This window comes from Pan troglodytes, chromosome 5, assembly GCF_028858775.2.
Source record: "Pan troglodytes isolate AG18354 chromosome 5, NHGRI_mPanTro3-v2.0_pri, whole genome shotgun sequence".
Lineage (NCBI taxonomy): Eukaryota > Metazoa > Chordata > Mammalia > Primates > Hominidae > Pan > Pan troglodytes.
In genome coordinates this window covers 173,523,809-173,542,767 of record NC_072403.2, presented here as the reverse complement: position 1 = coordinate 173,542,767, position 18,959 = coordinate 173,523,809, and the positions used below count along the sequence as shown (strand labels likewise).

At 45.9% G+C, this 18,959-nt stretch overlaps 1 protein-coding gene and 1 long non-coding RNA gene across 7 annotated transcripts in view; one reads left to right on the top strand and one right to left on the bottom strand.

Annotated features, from left to right (window-relative positions):
• PRKN (parkin RBR E3 ubiquitin protein ligase) overlaps nucleotides 1–18,959 on the top strand; it is a 1,411,643-nt gene that overhangs the window by 1,278,175 nt on the left and 114,509 nt on the right. The gene's annotated exons all lie outside the window — the stretch shown is intronic.
• On the bottom strand, nucleotides 718–18,452 carry LOC134810224 (uncharacterized). The gene is made up of 3 exons (XR_010157815.1): nucleotides 18,037–18,452; nucleotides 2,886–8,284; nucleotides 718–2,071 (listed from the first exon to the last, which is right to left on the bottom strand). It is a non-coding gene; the product is annotated as an uncharacterized LOC134810224 (long non-coding RNA).

The following is an 18,959-nucleotide window of genomic DNA, read 5'->3' as shown; positions in this document are numbered from 1 at the left end:
CTCCTAACTGCTACTCAGTAGTGTTCACTGGTTCAAGGCTCAGGCCCTCATTGGCTATAAAGGATTGAATATTCCATTTTTAAAAAACTTTCATCAAATAGATTGTGGGAATGAATGGCCTTAGAATTTGCAACTATCAAAAATGGCTATGAGAGATATCAAAAATGCGATTGAATACACGAAGAATGTGTGTGGTCCTGTATAGACTTTGACAATACAGAATTTTATTAAGCCTGATGTGATCTTGAGATGGAAATATATTTATATCTTAAGAGCACAATAGTGCAAAATTCTGCCAAGTGACTTGAATGGAGGTATTTTATATATATATATAAAATATATATGATATTAGAGAGAGAGAGAGAGAATTTGGATTTAAAGTCAAGGGCTCCCTGCCCCTCGCCTGTGGGTTATGGAATCATCACTATGGCAGCTATAAATAGGGCTCCGTGGAACCCACTTGGTCACCATGAAGAATCTAGTCAGCACCCCAGCTAAACGTTTTGATTATAACGCAACTACAAGCAAATTGAGAGGACAATCCCAAAAATAATACAGGAACATAACCTAAAATAGTTGTGTGGGATGGTGCAATAGTTTCCTTAGTAGCTAATCATCTTTCACCCTAAAAGATTTAGAATTAAGTAGAGAAATGTTTTAAAGAATAAAAAAACACAGAACCAATATTTTGTATTAAGGAATTTATACATACTTGAACTTCTAAAGGAATGTGGTTAATTAATGAAACAGCTCAGCCTTGTGACTTAGCTTGAAACACAATTGAGTAATTGATTGAGGCTAGGGATATTAAATTGAACTCTGACAAAGTTTGTAAACAGTATCAAAGCCTTTCGGAGAACTTAAGGCGCACTATATCTATTGCTTTGATTTATTCATAAGTTATTTAAGTCCTCAGGAAAAACAAAACTATTTTTTAAATCAGACTTTGGAAGTACTTAAGAGTGTGTTAAGCCCGGGCGCAGTGGCTCATGCCTGTAATCTCAGCATTTTGGGAGGCCGAGGTGGGTGGATCACTTGAGATCAGGACTTCGACACCAGCCTAGCCAATACAGTGAAAGACCATCTCTACTAAAAATACAAAAATTAGCTGGGTGTGGTGGTGTGCCTGTAATCCCAGCTACTCAGGAGGCTGAGGCAGGAGAATCGCTTGAACCCGGGAGGGGGAGGGTGCAGTGAGCCAAGATCATGCCACTGCACTCCAATCTGGGCAACAGAGTGAGACTCCATCTCAAAAAAAAAAAAAGAAAAGAAAAGAAAAGAAAAAAGAGAAGAAAAGAAAAAAGAAAAAAAAGAATGTCTTAAATTTATAAATGTAGTTTACAACGTTTAAAGGTGACACCATTTTTCTACAAAATTAAGGGACCTATTTTGAGGGTTCCGTGGACTGGCCGGGAAATCTGCCAAGACCAAAGCAGTCCCCTAATTCTCTAAGTTTCACTCATGGGCCACCTGCTGACACTGTTGGCAGCTGCCTGTCCACCCAAGCTTGCAAATGACGCATCCTGGATGGCCTTTCTAATATTTATCCACATTGTACAAAACCACTGTTGACTGCCACTTTCTCTTGGAATCATCTTGCTCATATTCTTGAGACAGGTTACTCTGGCCATTCAAGGATGGGTGGTGCCTCAGCTTTGGGACTGGGTAGGTCCCTCTGGGAGCAGAGGCTGTGGGCAGCAGGTTCCCTCAGATGGGCCGTGGGCAGGTGGTATCCTGAGGCTGCGTTGCCTCCTGTTGATGGAGTCTTTTGATGGAAGTGTAGTGACAGGCACAAGGAAGGCTTCTCAGTGCTCTGCCTATGCTAATCAGGCCACATCCTAACTTTATATTCAATGCTTGGTCCCAAAATCAAGAGGGAGCTGACAGAAGACAATGTTCAGACCTCTCCAGAGAGGTCTTCTCGTGGAAGTCATTGAAGAAACTGGAGCTATTTTATCTGGAAATGAGATGTCGGTAGGATAAAAGAGACCCCTGTTTTTAATAGTTCATTTGTTGCAGTGGGAGATTGGCCTTGGGAGGTGTTCAAGATGATTTTCTGCGGTGCTGGGACCTAAGAGAAATAACATGGAAACACATCATGCAGAAGTTAGCCCCTTGCCAGTTCTCTTTCCATCGGTTCTGTTCTAGTCCTCAAGGCTTCTCTATTACCTGCTTACCTGCCTCTTTAAAAACAAGAACGCAGGCCCTGGGCTCTTCCACAGGCAAAAGTGTTTGACTTTCATATCGTTCATATTGTTGATTTTTTGCAGTTGTCTTCTATGTGTGGCAAGTAACACAATTCAGTGTTTTCTATTTACATTAATGGTATGATATTTATTTTGGAATAATTTTAATTAAATTAAGGAAACAAGCCGGGCATGGTGGCTCACACCTGTAATCCCAGCACTTTGGGAGGCCAGGGTGGGCAGATCACGAGGTCAGGAGATCGAGACCATCCTGGCTAACACAGTGAAACCCCGTCTCTACTAAAAATACAAAAATAGCTGGGTGTGGTGGTGGGCACCTGTAGTCCCAGCTGCTCGGGAGGCTGAGGCAGGAGAATCACTTGAACCTGGGAGGCAGAGGTTGCAGTGAGCTGAGATCGCACCACTGCACTCCAGCCTGGGCGACAGAGCGAGACTCCGTCTCAAAAAAAAAAGAAAGGAAAAGAAAACATTAAGTAAATCATGGTATGAGTGGTTTATAGATATGCTGAAACTGATGGAGAAGTCCAGAAAACAATTGGGCATTGGAAATCCAGTGCAGATTGTTACGTATTGCAAAGTGGGGTAAATGGTATCACTTGCATGTGGCATGTCAGAGGCAGCCGGCAGGGCAGAAGTTCTCACAATAGATGGAGCTTCGCAACATGGATGTGTTCTTACCTGTGAGCTTCTGGTTGAGTCAGGGAGGTGTAGGAAGACATCATTTTTCAAGAATGCTGCAGCAGGGGTCCTGCATGCCTCTGGATGGTCCCTAAGGCTCAGCATCTTTGCCAATGGCAATCAGGGCAAGTCCTCCTTTGGCCATACACCTTCCCCCTCTTCACTCCTCTCTCTGATCTTAGGAGAGACTCGAAAAGGTATAAAGTAACACCACGAGGCCTTCTTAAGCTCAAGGAATCAACAGTTTGTTTATTTTCATTTCCCCATGTATTTTGAGGCTGGAGGATAATGCAGGCAGCCAGACTACCTGTACCTTACCTCTTGGGAGCCAAAGCTATGAGGCAGCTGTAGGGAGAATGAGTAATGGATCAGCAAAGAGGCAGGAACCCTTGGCTCTGGAACAGCTAAAGTCTCGTGGGTGGGTGTGGGGGTCATGGCAGTGCATTGAAATGGAGAAACCAAAGATGTTCCATTCCCAATGCTTCTGTTTCCCTGCACTTTCCCATTGCTTCCCCACACCTGTCTGTGTAGAACAATAACCATGAATGTCATTATAAACTAGAAAGTATGGCTGGTTATGGAATTCTAGTCAGTGCCTCACTGTCGCTGACTCAGTCCAACACCCACCATCTCTGGTGGGACAAGTCTCCACTTTGGTTCTGATTTCCTCTTTGAGGTCTAGATGCCAGTTTTCAGCAACTACCAAACAGTTTTTCTTGGCTGAGCCTCTTCACCACGTGCACTTATGGGTCAGCTTATTTTATTGTTGCTTTGACTTAGATTTCCATGGAATATGAACATGAAAAGAGAGTCTTTTTGTCAAACACTGGGAGACATTTCACATATTACGGCCCTGAGTACGTTCAGAGTTACCTTCTTTGAATAAAATCGCCTTTCCCTGGGGCCCATGATAAGCAGTGGGAGAGTACATACGGATAGATGAGAAAAGATTTTTCTCTGTGTCAATCTTGAAACCTTCTTTGAGTTTATGTTTCTTTGTTTTCCTCCCTAGTTACTTGTGTTTTAAGTTGTTGAAGGCAAGTGACCTGGTTGGACAGTTATTTTGCTTAGAGGACATGCTAAATCGTGGGACAAAATCCAATGTCAGATTTTGAAACCGGGGCATTACTACTTTATATTGGCAGAGTCGACTGAGCATACAAATTATAAATTGCAAGCATAAACCAAGTAATTGTAATAATAATACACACAGCTTCTTTTCTGTCAGGTTGGTCCAGATCAATAACCACAAACCATTTATCCCAGACAGTGTTCTTACCCGAGCCCTGATGGTCTCATTCATAACACCTGTAAGTCAGCCATCCACCTTTTGACCCCTTATCACTTTATTCTGAGCAGTCACCATCTCAGCTGCACCACCTTTCTAATGTGACCTTGGGGAGAAAACACTGGGCTTCCTGTGTTGCCAGAGTCCCAAAGTCATCCTCTACCTTGAACGCTTTTACTTTAAAATAATAGTGCCACTCATTTGGGAAGGTTAACTTGGACTCCAGCTTATAAGGATTGTCCAGCAAAGAAACGAAAGGGTAGAGGAACAGCTAATGCTCCTGTGGCTCATGGCTTCCCAGATCTGCAGGGAGTGCCTTTCCAGCCAGAGATGTCTAGCCTCTTGCCCCCACAAATTAGGAGGAAGCAGATAAAAGCCTTGCACGTAATGTGAAGCAAAAATGCAAATATTTGGATGGAAAAGATATACGGGAACGTCAGCATAGATGCTACCTCGGGGGACAGAGAAAGAGAAAGAAGAGAAGAAAGAGGGAAGAAACTGGGATAAGAGAATCACAAGATCTTTATGTCTGTAACCTTTGCTTTTTACAAATTTGAAGCAAAAATGCCCCCCGAAATCAGCATTAAATCTAAGGTGTGGATATGTGAGTCCTGATTACATTAGTCTTTGTATTTTCTGTGTTTTGGAACAATTTCATTACATATGTGTATATACACATACATGTATATGCATGTGTATATGTCCATCTAAAATAATCAAAATGCTTAAGATCCAGTTAAGTAATTCATTCAAGGGCTGTGTGAGAGTGGCCATTCAGAGATACGCAGACACCAAAGAATGATGAATTTCTGATATTCCAAGAATCCAGTGAAATATTACTGGTGTGGGGAAAAGTGAAGATCTTTTATGGAGGCAAAAGGGAGGCGCTGAACAGAATCACAGCGTTTTCCATATAACGGCTAACACACAGATGTAAGATTTGATTGGCTACTGTTGATTTCACTCTAAGGGGGTTGCTTAGCATTTTATTATAAAGAGATAACAATGACCAAGGTCCCTACCTCCCACATCATTCAGTCTGGTTTGAATGAAGGCTATAAGTCTGGTTAATGTCTAAGATCTCAACACAAAAATCAGGAAGCAGTGGTCACGCACCAGAGAGGAAAAACAGCCTGCTCTCACAACTCCATTTCCAGGGCTTAACTTTCCTCTAGGCCTATGAAATTTGGAAGGTCCTGAAATTTTCTTTTGTTTTTACATATATGTATGTATGTTTTAAAAGAAAAAGGAGGCCAGCCACGGTGGCTCATACCTGTAATCCCAGCACATTGGGAGGCCGAGGCGGGCCGATCATGAGGTCAGGAGATCGAGACCATCCTAGCTTACATGGTGAAACGCTGTCTCTACTAAAAATACAAAAAATTAGCCAGGCGTGGTGGTGCATGTCTGTAGTCTCAGCTACTCGGCAGGCTGAGGCAGGAGCATCGCTTGAACCCGGGAGGCGGAGGTTGCAGTGAGCTGAGATCACTCCACTGCACTCCAGCCTGGGCGACAGAGAGAGACTCCATCTCAAGGAAAGGAAGGAAAGAAAGGATGGCAGAGGAATATGGGAGATTATTCTCCAACTTGTCTTCTTTACAGGGGGCCTTTTCTAAACTTAAACCAATACACAGAAGAAAAGTTATTTATAACTAAATCAAAATGTAAATTCATTTCTAATGAGTTCAGTTCTGAAAAGGTTTGGGGAATTCTGCTGTTAGGAGTTTCGAAGTGAATTTTAGGGTTTAGCCGCGGGAAACCCTAGATTGAGCATGTCAGAGAGAACCGGAGAATTTAGACACGCAGGGAAAAGCTGGTCAATGAACAGCAGCCCCTTCTGAGTGAAAAAGCAGCTTTCGGTTAACTTCACAGGGGGACTTAACTGTCCTAGTAGCAGGAAAGATGTTGCTATAGTAACGCTCAGTGTGGGGTGAGAAGGAAAATGGGATTAAAAAAGGATATTTTCCTTGTATTGACTTCTTTCCTTAAAGATCATTAAGAAGTCACCTACCCATAGCTAACAGAAAAGAAATCCTATTTAGCCTTAAGGGGGAAAAAAGCCCACTTTTTCACCTGGGAAGGATAGGAGCTGCTCCCATGTCCTGGGGTACAGAGTAGCTTTTAACTGAATGTAGGGATATTTGGTTGAGGGAGTGGCTATTGTCCTTTTCTATGTATACAGCAGAAAAATGGGTTGATGGATGGAATTAAATGGCAATTTAAAGAAATCCAAAGAGCTGTCTGTTCTGCAGTTGCCGCCTCCCACGTGAACCTCCCTCATTCCTGGCTCCATATTCCTAGTGTGGGAGGGTGGTTATAAATTAGATGAGGATAAATTGTTTCATTTGTGCAGAGCTTTAATTTGATAGAAAGGGGAGGTCTAATAAATCATGGGTAGAAAAGAGGCTGCATTTAGTTTAAATCTTAAAGTACAGTTCAGGTTAACAAGGTTAAAAATAGATTGCTCCAGGAACAGGTATGAATTCCTCCATGACGCTCAGCCATCACAAACATCCTATTCCTTTTATGCTTCTACACAAAGTCAGATCTGGCTCAGACGCCAGGCTTCAGGGCACCAGAGTCTACATCTGGTAGCGGGGAGGGCCTTTCCCCTCCCACAGCTGCATAGGTCCCAAGCCAGGCCCCTTTGGGTCGCAGTGTCTGCTGGCATCTCCCAGTTCCTCTAAGTCACACTTGGACCTCGAAACCTCCCCAAAGGCCTACAAGCATGGTGCTCCCTGCTCAGCCCCAGGCAGCCTCCAAGCCTCCCTTCCCAAAGGGAGAAATCAGAGAAATCCCTTCTCCGATTTTTTTGTTTTGTTCTAAGATCTCTCTCTGTTGCCAAGGCTGGAGTGCAGTGATACAATCCTAGCTTACTGCGGCCTCGACCTCCCCAGGCTCAGATGATCCTCCCACCACCCCACCACCACCCCATGCTCCAGATACCTGGGACCATAGGCATGTGCCACCACACCCAGCTAAGTTTTATATTTTTTATAGAGACAGGGTTTCACCATGTTGCCCAGGCTGGTCTCAAACTCCTGGGCTCAAACAGTTTGCCTGTCCTCTTTGTTTATGCTGCTGCCCTCTCTGCTCTGGTCCCTATCCCCGCCACTGCATCTCCCCACAGGAGGCTTTCCAGAACTAAGGCCTCTGAACTCTCCGGGCAAAGGAAACCACCACCCTGCAAGGCTGACGATAGGGAAGGGAAGGGAAGGGAAGGGAGGGGAGGGGAGCGGAGGGGAGGGGAGGGGAGGGGAGGGGAGGGGAGGGGAAGGGAAGGGAAGGGAAGGGAAGGGAAGGGAAGGGAAGGGAAGGGAAGGGAAGGGAAGGGAAACCCCTTGTATTCTTTGCTGGCGGCCAATAGCAGGAAAGTGGGCCCAGCTCATCACTCCGTGCAGTCACCTGGCCCCGCACGTGAAGGGAGACCATGCACTCTGCCCTGTGACACGCAGACCTGGTGCGGGGCAGCTGGCCTCTATCATGCTGCACCGATCCCATTCAGCTGCAGCACGGGCGGATGATACAGGTGGCCTCTTTCTCCTGCTGCCCTGTCAGCCGCTGGGATGGCAGCCAGCTGACACTTCGAGGCCTTGAAGTCCAGGAAAAGGGTCACAGACATCTTCCTTCAAGCTTGGAGAAAGGACAGTCTTCCCTTATTCCACTCAGAGGTGTCCATGTGTAGGAGAAAGGGGAGGGTGGGCCTCAGCTCTCAGCTCCTCTGATCAATCTACGCTGCTTGACTCGGTGGCCAGGGGCACCACTGAGCCCCTCATGAGCCCCCAGCAACTGCATTCCAGCCCAAGTGGCCCTCCTCCCCTGGGTCAGTGCCGAGCACCAGCAGGTCGCATGTGGTATATGTTTTACGGTCCTGTCTTCGCGGTCAGGCAGCCTCTGAGTGGCCGTCAGAAAGTTGAGCCCCCTCACCCCGTTCCTGTCTGACTGCTGTACACTCGTGCAGGGGGAGCTGTGTCAGCGCCGCGGCTTTGGAGAGGCTGAGCACGTCAAGTTCAAGAATTATGGGTTTTAGGCAGATGTGTCAGCCCTGGCATCTGGTCCCTGAAGCCCAGTCTACTCTTGGAATCCAGAGTAAAATGTAGGCAGGGGTTACCTAGAGATTAAAAAAACAAAAAAAGATATTGTGCCAAACGCCCTTTTTAGAAAAGACCATGCTAAGGATAAATGAAAATGAAGACTGGAGAGGTACTGGCTTTTTAAAAAAATAAATAACTATTACATACCTTAGCAAAACAGGAATAAATCTATTAAACTGATAACAAATACCTCTGGCCAAAACCACAGGAAGGCTTTTTTCAAAGCATTTGAAATGCAAAATAAATGACATGTAAAGATTCTGTCCATACAGCATGTCAAGAGTGCCGTTTCATTCATCAAGGGGAACAAATGTTTCCACCGCCACGCGGTAGCGCTCGTGCAAAGCTCGCTGTTACTCAGGAGCCCTCGCTACCCGCAGACAGGCTGAGCACAGTGAATTAGCCTCTCAGGAGGAACTCAGCTTTTCAGAGCACAACCTCACCACGTCAATTAATATTTGCTGACTGAATGCCTGCTCTGCGTCTCCCACCAACCAGGGGCTGCAGGGACTTCTTGGAGCATGGCAAGCACCCCAAGCGCCAGTTTAGTCTAAATGGAAAAAGCATGCATGGAAATGGAAATGCCGGAGTAAATTCATGAGATCTAATGACCTTGAGGACTTCACACAGACATACACCTTCCTGGAGGAAGGTGGTGGGGATGCTTTGGCTAAACCCATTACAGAGCACATTCTGTTCATCAGAGAATGTGTCTTTAAGGAAGAGAATCTCAATCGTTTGCTAAATAGGAAAGACAAGTTGACAGATGATTGGGAGCCTCTTCCGGGCAAGAGGGTTTCCTTAGGAAGCTCACTCAGCCAGGCCCCTCCCATGAAGCTGCCCTGGGATGGATCCTGGAGAAGTGGTATCTGCAGCTCCCACCCGCTGGGCCTGGCCTGGCCGATTCCCAGTCCCCCAGTCCAGGAGCCAGACGCTCCAGAGCTCACTGGCCCCATCCAGCCTCCCACACTTTTGCTCTTTGTCTGCCTAAGGCCTAAGCCTGGCGCCTCCTAGTTAGTTCGTGCACACTGAATCGAATTTCATGTAAATTAAATGCTAACAGGCTGCCGATGCCAGCATCTCTACCTTTGTCATTTAAAGTCACAGGCTCCTTAATGACTGCAATTAGGCAGCTCCATTATTACTTGAGCTAGAGACGTTTAGAGAGGCATCTGTGATGGCAAAATGCTCAGCGTGCTCCACTCTTTCCATTAACCCCTTGGCTCTGCCTACCGGGGCATCAGTTTAGGCAGGAGTAATATTAGCAGCTGAAGCACAATTTATTTCTACCAAAGGTAAAACTGACTGAACTAATGACTGCGGAGGATTTCTTTCTCTTTTTTTCTTTTTTTTAAAATGGTTATGACCATTTAAAAAAACTGGTTGTTCTTATAAATTGCAGTATGTACTGTCCACTCTGGGTTATCTATTTACCATTAATAATTTATATGGTGTGATTTGTAAAACTACTGTCAGGCTTCTTTCCTTACAATGTTACAAAGTCTGTGCGACAATGAACTTATCTTCCAGCGGGCATTGCGTGAGTACCTCTCAGGCTCCCACACCCTGCGGCGCTTCGTAGTACCATCAAACTCCTGTGCTTGATTTAGGCAATGCACGCCAGTTCCCCCGCCCCATGCAGGGCATGTGGTAAGGCACAGTGACATAGTATAAGACCACGCGTGTTGGAGGAACTTCACTCCCTGATTCTTTTTTTTTTTTTTTTGAGACGGAGTCTTGCTCTGTCACCCAGGCTGGAGTGCAGTGGTGTAATCTTGGCTCACTGCAACCTCGGCCTCCCAGGTTCAAGCAATTCTCCTGCCTCAGCCTCCCATGTAGCTGGGATTACAGGCATGCACCACCACCACACCCAGCTAATTTTGTATTTTTAGTAGAGATGGGGTTTTTCCATGTTGGTCAGGCTGGCCTCGAACTCCCGACCTCAGGTGATCCACCCGCCTTGGCCTCCCAAAGTGCTGGGATTACAAGCATGAGCCACTGCGCCCGGCCTCGCTCCCTGATTCTAATCCCTACTCATTTTCTTCACCTCGAGCAGGTCAGTTAACCTCTCAGAGCCCCGATTTCCTCATCTGTGCACTGGGGAGAATGGCTTGCCTAAGGAGCAGGGTGGACACATTGGCAGTAAATGAGAGGGTTTATGTTAAACTGCTGACAGATAATGATATAAATGTTATGTTTAGTTGTTACGATGTCCAAAATGAAAGGGAAGAGAACCTCTCTTTTGCTTCCTGGCAGAGGCTCTCGGTAAGCTGTTCGTCTCCACGGCTGCATTCTAGCAACTTCGTTGAAAAGCATTCATGGGTGTTGGTGTGTAAGCGGGGCCCCGAAGGAACAGCGAAATTCCAAGCCACCTTCAGCTGGGAGTCCAGCCCATCCAGTCCAAGACAGCGAAGGCCACCCTTGGTCCAGGTCGCCACCTTAGATACAAGCAGTGCCGCCCTTCCGCTTGGTGGTGCGGAATGGCACGCTATTCAGTGCCTTCTTGTACTCGCCCACTAAGGAGAAGGTCATGTGAATTATCCAAAAGATGAAGCCCAAGATTTTAAAATCATACTGAGTAATGGTTCTGAATAAAAGCCATTTGTTATGATCACTAAAGTAAACCTGTTTGTGGACAGTAAGAATAGTGTCTTAAATCTAGCCTTCAAGATTAAGGACTTTAAACTCATTTCATGGTGTATTTTTTGTGCTAATCATTTTATGTTTTTACTTATCGTAGGAGGTGGAAAGCCCCTTCAATGGCTCTGTACTGACTTTTGAAGTGGAGAAATAATTCTCCTTCAATTTCAGAGAAATTGAAGTTTACTTAAAGATGATTAAAAATCTTTCCAACAGACTTTGAGAAGGTCTCTCTTCTGACTGCTGTAATTTTAAATAATTCAGAGCCAGCTTGGCACATGTATGTTTATTAAAGTAGGGATGAAAATAAAACTCACTCGTGTGGCTGCATTAGCCCACTGAACAGTATTTCGTCTTACATCGTCTCCATAACTTCTGAAGTGAAAACCAGAAACTCATTGGCGATGTCCTCCCTGCTTGCTGGGCTGATCGGCATGAGGCAGGGCCAGCTTTATTCACTTCCTGAAGACCATTCCTCCATGGTAGCCCCTTTCCCAGCCGCCAGACGCTCTTCTCAGAGACTCAGAACAGCAGGCCAGGGATGGAGGGAGGGAAGATGCCGGATGGCCGAGGAGCCCCCAGGCAGGCGGCAGCTGCAGCCTTGGCCCTTCCTGGGACCCTGAGGCCCCTGGGATTCCTTGGCAGCAGAACCTGTATCAGCAGGAGCAGCTCCGGGAACTGCGGGGAAGAACTGGAGCTCTCAGGACCCCAGATCCTCAGATCCTTTTTTTTTTTTTTTTTTTTTTTAAGAGACAGAGTCTTGCTCTGTCGCCCAGGCTGGAGTGCAGTGGCATGATCTCAGCTCACTGCAACCTCCACCTCCCAGGTTCAAGTGATTCTCCTGCCTTGGCCTCCCGAGTAGCTGGGATTACAGGCACGTGCCACCATGCCCAGCAAATTTTTGTATTTTTAGTAGAGACGGGGTTTCACCATGTTGGCCAGGCTGGTTTCAAACTCCTGACCTCAAGTGATCCGCCCGCCTTGGCCTCCCAAAGTGCTGGGATTGTAGGCATGAACCACCGCGCCTGGACAGGACCCCAGACTCTTTCTGTAGCTCACAAATCAACAAAATTAGTAAGTATGTGAACTGTGATGCAGAGCTTCCAACCACATCCCAAACTGCCATGGACTGCGCTTCTCTTCACGCTGGAGCAGTGATGGCTGAGCACCACGCTTCTCCGCAGAGCTGAGCTGCTCTTTCTTGCTCTTCACCAGATTCTCTCCTGCTCCTCCTGCGGTGGCCACAGCTTTGGCTGTGCTGTGTTTTGTGCCTCAGATAGGCCCTTTCTGACTTTATTTGACTAACCCCCCAGAACCCCTGATGGTGTTTAGCTGGCCAAAATTCAAAAATCCCTCTGAGATGCTTTTAGTTCAGAACATTTTTGTTAGGAAAATCCTCTCTCTCTTTACCAATGAGATTTTGCAAGAACAATCCCATCTTTCTCTTTGTCTTTCAGCTGACATTTTAGTCTTAAATTTTCTAGGGACACCTTCAGTTCAGCCTCTTATCACATTAGACTCTTATTTGTATTCTGGAGAGATGCTGGTCTTTAATATTCTCGAAGACAAATAAAGAACCCTCAGAAAACCCAGGGCCATTCTACTTTCTACCTTCAGTCCTGAATGATGTCAGGGAGCTCTCAGGACCTTCAGGTGGCATTGGAAATATCTCTTGGGTTTGGAAAGGGCAATTTAGATCCAAGCAATCTCAGAATGCATTTGTGATAGATATGTTATGAATTTTTACTGCCTCACCTCTTCACTTCCTCCCTGTCTGTGAGGTAGAACTAGGATTTTCTTATCCATTTCCAGCAACTCCCAGACCCCTGGTGAGGGGACCCTCTGTGTCTGCCGACCATGTCTTTGCAGAACAATTCAATCTATCCCGAGAGGCAGCCTCCCAGCAGCAGCAATGGGGAAATGCCAGGCTTCTCAACCTCCGTGTCAGCATTCTTGATATTTGGGGTGGGATAATCCTTTGTCAGGGGGACTGTTCTTTGCATTGTAGGATGTTTAGCAGAGTCTCTGGCCTCTGTCTGCTAGACACCAGTGGCACTCTGTAGTGTGACAGTGAAAAATGTCTCCAGACATTGTCAACTGAGAACTTCTGACATAATGGGAAGGGTAAAAACTTAGGGCCAGGCCAGGCGCAGTGTCTCACACCTGTAATCCCAGCACTTTGGGAGGCCAAGACGGGCGGATCACGAGGTCAGGAGATGGAGACCATCCTGGCTAACACGGTGAAACCCCGTCTCTACTAAAAATACCAAAAAAAATTAGCCGGGCGTGGTGGTGGGCGCCTGTAGTCCCACCTACTCAGGAGGCTGAGGCAGGAGAGTAGCATGAACCCGGGAGGTGGAGCTTGCAGTGAGCCGAGATCGCGCCACTGCACTCCAGCTTGGGCGGCAGAGTGAGACTCCGTCAAAACAAAACAAAACAAAACAAAACAAAAAACAAAAAAACCTAGGCCCAAAATACTGATGCTCGAATCTCAGCTCTACTGGGACGACCTTGACCAAGTCTATCTGAGCTCATAGTACCTGCCCCACGAGATTGCTTGCATAATTAAACTCAATGATGTGGTAGCTTTCAGTACATGTTTATTGAAGCCAAATCTCTTATCATCTGTTTTCTTAATTAATGGCAAGAATTACGTTCAGATGCGCAGTAAGCAATAAAAAAAAATCTAGCTTCCTTGTTTCACCAAAGGTATACTCCTAGCTCTATTGGCACAAACTGGTTTAGTTCAGTGTAGATGGAATCGCTCGGAGATCTGGCTTCATCATGGGAGAGAGAACATTTCACTTCTGGTGGTGTCTCTCTTGTACCCGTTGAGAGCTGCTCCCACGCAGTTAATGGCGCCCAGATAATTACAGACGGAGCTGCCTTCGGGTTGTAAACAGAGCTTTGGGTGATTGCACACTGTCATTTATCCGGCCTATTTGCATTCGTACTTATTTGCATTTCTACATCTCCCACAGCTGACACTTGTTTTTTAATTTTGTGATTCCAAAGCACTTTTCTGATTACCCTGTGCCTGCTAGGAGTGCTCCCCATCAGGCGAGGGATGCAGCCTCCTTCCCGGCTCTGCCCTCTTGATTTCCTCCATGTTTTTGGAGGGAGGCCAGTTGTTGGGAGACCGCACCTGCCGTGAGCCCGGGCCTAATGAGTCATTGTTCTTCTGAGAAGCCCGTTGGCGTCAGCTTCCTTTCAGCTGCGGCATCGCAGGACCTTGTCTGCCTTTACCTCCGGATTACACCTGGGACCTGCTGCATTATGTTACTATGACAAGGGTCACCTTACTTTCTCTTTTCGAAAGTGAGATTGACTTTCCTTCTGTTTCTGAAAGAAATGCGACTTAAAATTTGAGTCTGTAGCAATCAGCTTGAGATAGCCTACTCTGAAATTGCTAAAAGAACAGTTTCCATTTAAGAATTTAGCTGCAGTGCTGAGAACATACAACCCCTACCTTTTTAAGCCTCTCATGTGCTTATATTTCTTAAACAAAATGGCTATGTCTATTCCTTGCTTTCTGTAAAAGGCATACTCGTCAGTTTAATAAAACGTATGTTAATTTTCCTAAGCCAATTTACAAGCAGCATTGGTCAAATAGCTACATGCGGGATGATCACCCGAATATCTAATAATGATAGAGCACTTAACGGTTTACTAATTCCTTAACAACATCCATCATCTGTTTTTCGATTTTCTTCTCTCTCTCAGTTTCCACATGACCCATGCATTGAAAGATTTAGATTTCCTATTTCGCCGAATTGTACTGTTTTCCCTTCCCTTCTGAGTGAAAGTAAGAAAACCTATGAGTTTAAAGTATGTCTTCTGCCCTACATGCTGTATGTAAAATTTAACAGAATTCAGCCGGGCGCAGTGGCTGATGCCTGTAATCCCAGCACCTTGGGAGGCTGAGGTGGGCGGATTACGAGGTCAAGAGATAGAGACCATCTTGGCCAACATGGTGAAACCCCATCTCTACTAAAAATACAAAAAATAGCTGGGCGTGGTGGTGTGTGCCTGTAGTTCTAGCTCCTCAGGAGGCTGAGGCGGGAGAATCACTTGAACCCAGGAGGCGGAGGTTGCAGTGAGTCGAGATCACACCATTGCAATCCAGCCTGGAGACAGAGCAAGACTCTGTCTCAAAAAAAAAAAAAAAAAAAAAAAAAATTAACAGAATTCTCCCTGTAAGTGAATTTGTAAGAAAACAAGAACATCGACTATTCCATTTAATAACAAAACTTCTGGGACAGACCAGCTCCCTCAGTGGATTAGTTAAATGATGTGCAGATTATATTAACCCATGGAATATAGCATCACGGACCCACATACCATCATCCTGACTTAGTACGACTCACACCAGCTCTGTATTTAAACGGATGAGGATAGATGTGGGCTCAAATAATAACTGTGTCAATTACAAGGGAAGAATAAACAAATGTTTACCAATCAAGTAGTCACCAGCAACCTGCCTTTGGTAGATATACTAGTGTTCCTATTTGGGGAAAGGTATTATTTATTTTAATAGTTGCATAATGGTCACTTTCAAAATATGCCTTTGACTACGTTATGCTTATTTTCTGCATGTCACAGACTAGCCCTGCTTAGGTGAGCTTAGTAGATACACTAATGTTACTACTTTGAGAAAGGCATTATTTAATATTCCTTTCAGGAACACATTAATATACGATGTCAGAATTATGATGCTTGGTTTTTATACACAGCCTGTCCCAGCTCAGGTGAGGTCACATCCCTTGGCCATACCTGTGTAAAAAGCCAAAGGGGGCCCCTTTTCCAGACAGCAACCAGCCCAGCCCAGGCTCCCCTGCCTTGTGGCATCCATGCCACCAGTCACTGCCAAAGCGCATACAGGAGTCCCTGCTTATCCATGGTTTCGATTCCTGCAGTCTCTGGTACTCACAGTCAACCGAGGCCCGAAGATATTAAATGGAAAATACCAGCTCAACACTTCCTAAGTTTTAAATTGCTCACTGTTCTGAGTTGTGCGATGAAATCTCACACCCTCCCACCTGGATGTGGATCCTCCCTTTGTCTGGCATCTCCACGCTGTAGACACCACGCGCCCAGAAGTCACTTAGTAGCCATCTGGGATAGCAGAGCTATAGATCCCAAGAAGAAGGATGAGCGCAGGACAATGAGATATTTAGAGAGAGCGGGAGTCCACATTCACGTAGCTTGTGTCGTGGTCCTCGCACCATTATACCTGCTCTGCTGTAGCACTGTTGTGAATGTCTTACTTTGCTTAATTTATAAGTTAAGCTTCGTAATAGGCATGTATGTATAGGAAAAAACAGCATATATAGGGTCGGTACTACCCGTGATTTCAGCATACACTGAGGGTCTGGGAACGTATCCCCCTTGGATAATGGGGGTGACTGTGATAATAACAGAAGCATCCTAGTTGTTATTTTCATAGGCACTGCTACCAAGCTTGTAAGCCTCTTCACTGTACCCAGTAGTGAGACAGAGCTGCAGAGGGTGACCGGTCTCCCTAAGTGAATACCAGGTGGAACCTAACACATAGAGAGAGAGGAAAGGCCAATTTCAGACAATGAAAGCTACTCTTACAGATACAGACATTTCAATAGCCAGGAGACCCTGAGGAATGGCTCTTAATCCAGGTGGCCTGTGTATAGACATGCCTGCAAGTAGCCAACCAGGATAATAAGAGTCAGCCCCCGGAAGGGATGAGGTCAGAGCAGGAGTTTCAATTTGACCCACGTTCCCATCATGCCTTTCTCTCTTTCTCTCCCATCCTCACTTCCAAATCACAGCCATTCACCCAAGCAGTTCATGAATGCAGGAACCTACCAGGACATTACAAATCACCAAAAATTTAACCCTCCTAGGGAGCAATTACAACTCCAAAAAGGCATTATTTGCACTCTCCGCTCCCGCCCCCCCAAAAAAGTCTTGAGTTTGCAGAGAGTGGCCAAAAACATTCTAGAACTTCACGTCTCTATGCCATGCCTCCTCTTCCATCCCAGAGATGAAATCCACCTGATGAGGGCACACAGCAGGCCCTCCCATCCCGCCCCCTGCTCTCTGCCCTCCCATCCCGCCTCCTCCTCTCTGCCCTCCCATCCTGCCCCCTGCTCTCTGCCCCTCCCATTCCACTCCCCTGCTCTCTGCCCTCACATCTTGCCCCTTCTTCTCTGCCCTCCCATCCCAACCCCTCCTCTCTGCCCTCCCATCTCGCCCCCTCCTCTCTGCCCTCCCATCCCAGCTTCTGCTCTGTCTCTCCCATCCTGCTCCCTTGCTCTCTGCTCTCCCATTCTGCCTCTTCATCTCTGCCCTCCCATCCCACCCCTCCTCTCTGTCCTCCCATCCCGCCCCCTCCTCTCTGTCCTCCCATCCCACCCCCTCCTCTCTGTCCTCCCATCCCGTCCCCTCCTCTCTGTACCTCCCATCCCGCCCCCTCCTCTCTGCCCTCCCATCCCGCCCCCTCCTCTCTGCCCTCCCATCCCACCCCCTCCTCTCTGTCCTCCCATCCCACCCCCTCCTCTCTGTCCTCCCATCCCATCCCCCTCCTCTCTGCCCTCCCATCCCACCCCCCTGCTCTCTGTCTTCCCCCACTCCCTCCTCCCCAAGTCATTGCTGGGAGGAGTGGGTCGGCCTCAGGGCCTCCCAGGCAGTTCTTGAGGAAACCACACATTTCATGAGGAAAGGAAATCCTGGAGGAGTTTTCATGTAGATACAGGTTTTATTTAGGGAAAAAAAAATCCAGAAATAAATACAACTGCCTGGAAAACTAACTATATTTTGCATTTTGGAATAATTTAAATATCATTCCTGGTAAAGGAAGTGATGCAGAAAAGTCAAGAGAGCTCTGAAGGCAGAGAGCTGGATAAGCGGGTCCTGATTCATCAGTGACCTTGAGCTGGCCCCTGACACCTCTGAAATTCCATTTCTGCAATGGTAAAATGGGGATAGCAATGACACCTACATTATTATATTTAAAATGAACACATTTTATTTTTTTAATGCACCAATATTTGTAAATATTCGTAAAGCTCATATGAATATTTGTAAAGCTCTCTGCACAAAGTAGAAACTCAGTGCTTCTTTATAAACAACATTAACAAACGACTTCACTTACCTTCACACGATCCCTTTGCATTAGGGATTATCGCCAACCAGGCAGGAGGCGTCAGAGCATGGCTTGATAAAAATAGAGTACAACTATGCAGGGAGTTTTTTAGGACAATGGAAATGTAACCGCTTATAATGCATGTCCAAAAGGTTCCTTGTAAAATATTATCTTGCAAAATGATTTTAGAGTGAAATCATCTCTCTTTTTTCTGGCAAATCTTTGAATTCCACCCAATTTACCTTCATTATATCCAGCTGCACAAAAGCCCATGTGTTATTTCTTCCCGGGCTGTCTCACCAGACCTGTCTGTTCACATTAACCTAGTTACCAGTGGAACAAAAATGCAATTGGCCGAAGGTTACATTTCTTTGTCATGAGCACAAGAGAGCAAGATCATGCCGGGCAAAGGCTTTCAGTAAATTTCAGCCAAGAAGTTGGGCTTCTTCCCAGGAACTCTTTAACCCTCCCCTCTCCTTCCTCCCAGAAACACGCATGCTACGTTACTCTTGGTGTTTTTCCGCGCCAAACTTGTGGTCTTTTTTTGTTTTATTTTTAAAGATGAATATATTACAGAAAGAAATGATACTGAATTTCCTTCAGCATGCCCCCCAATTTTAGGACCTTGAAGATTTTCATGTTTCAAATTGCATTAAACTTTTCAAAGAGCTTTCTTTCCCTACTTCAGCTATAATCCTGAAGAGACAGGTAAAAGATGCTTTGTAAATCCTCATTTTACAAATGAGAAAATTAAGGCTCCAGGAGATGATATGACTTGCTCAGCGATTACACAAGTAGGAAAATAAAGACCCCATTGTGTGTTGATTCTCAAACGGTCTGCATTATAGTCTTGTGTCTACACAAGTCAGCGCACACCCCAGCCTTGGAGAGGATGTTGTTCTGAGGAATCGGAGTCCAGTTCCTGAAGCTTG